Source organism: Lactuca virosa, chromosome 4, assembly GCF_052849685.1.
Source record: "Lactuca virosa cultivar CGN04683 chromosome 4, Lactuca_virosa_CGN04683_v6, whole genome shotgun sequence".
Taxonomy (NCBI): Eukaryota; Viridiplantae; Streptophyta; class Magnoliopsida; order Asterales; family Asteraceae; genus Lactuca; species Lactuca virosa.
Window position 1 is genome coordinate 47,261,014 of NC_136429.1, and position 1,658 is coordinate 47,262,671.

A 1,658-nucleotide genomic window follows, 5' to 3' on the forward strand; every position below is an offset into this window, starting at 1 on the left:
TGTTCCGCTAGATCGTCTGCTCGTTGATTGAGTGTTTGACTTATTTTAGAGTCTCTTTCGTTTGCTTCTTCAGCGGCCTTCATAGCTTGGAAAATGTCATCAAGTATTTTATCTGTGAGTGGGAAATCAGGGCCTTCGGAAGCGGGTTAATATCTGAACAAATATAGCAATATTCTTCTTCAAAATGCCAAACACCAAACTCAGATAAACTCATTCTCAAGTTTTTTTCTACGTTTACGGTGTATGACAGTTGCATATTAATAAGGTGTATTTGTAACATACTTTATTGTGTCTGGAATGTGTGTCCAGAATGTTGTATCTGGAATGTGTGTCTGAAATATGTGTTCGTGAGTCTATGCGTCAAGAATCTATAACATGTATGATTGATTTAACATGACATAAATGATTGATGTGATGTCCGAAATGGAATTCCGGAATGGCATGTAATCTGGAATGAAGCACTATAAATAAGAAAATGGAATTGAAGAAGCTGTAGAAATCTAGAATGGCAGTAAATTAACCCCAATCGTGGACTACACATCTCATGTGAGGATCACGTTGGTTCTCATTGAAAACTATGTTTCACTATGAGTTATATGTTGCAGAGTATCGAATTGATAAAGTGAAGATTAAGTTTCCATACATACGATCAAAGGTGAAGTCATTTATCAAAATTTATCACAATATTGGCAACGAATTCTTGGATGATGATGAACAAGTAATTTTGTAGATGACAAGGGTGCAATACAGAAAGCAAAATAGCGGGGTTAATTTTCCATATGAACATGCTTAAGATCTTTTAAAAAATGTGATGTATTTTAAATTATGTATTTTGTTATTTGTAGGTTTAATAAGTTATGTTATTTGTAAATTATGTAATAAATATTAGGGCAATAATAATTTTCATTAGTCACTCCAACACAAGTTATTCTAAAATCAAAAACCCCAAAAATTGTTGGATTAGTGTCTAAGTCCATAACTATTTTGGTATGTACTTGACCCAATTATGAGCATGGTCCTTTTGGGTTGCCTTCACCATAGCAATATGTAGGATGAATTAAGGAGAGAAAGGTTTAATTATGATTTATTAATATATTATAAGAATAATATATTAAAAGAGAAATCATATTGTTTAATTAATATTAGTCAAGAATTAATTAAGAATTAATTTTGTGACTAAAAGTGATTAATTAAACTTAGGGGGCTGGAGTTGTAATTATAAGATAATTACAATTGGGCTATGGATCACCTAATAATATATAGGTTGGACGAATTCTATGGGAAGCCCATAAGGAATTCGTCCAAGGGATATGTAAAAGGAGTCCATGGGCTGCTTAGGGCCTAAGCAGTTAGATTAGGGTTTCCTAGTTGCAAACCCTAATAGCCTACATGTATATAAAAGGACCCCTATGCCCCAAAAAACATGGCTAAGTGTTTCTTTAGGGTTTCCAGCCGTTTTGGTGCCTCCCCTCTCTTCTCTCTTTCATCCAATTGCTTAGTGGTGTTTGTGACTCCATTAGAGGTGCAACACTTGAGGCACTAAGCTTTTTGAAGCCAAGGATTGATTGTTATTGCTATATAACAATCAAAGGTAAGATTTAAACCCTAATTTCAGTTATAGTTTATTAGATCTAGGGTTTATAGCTTTGGATTATCAA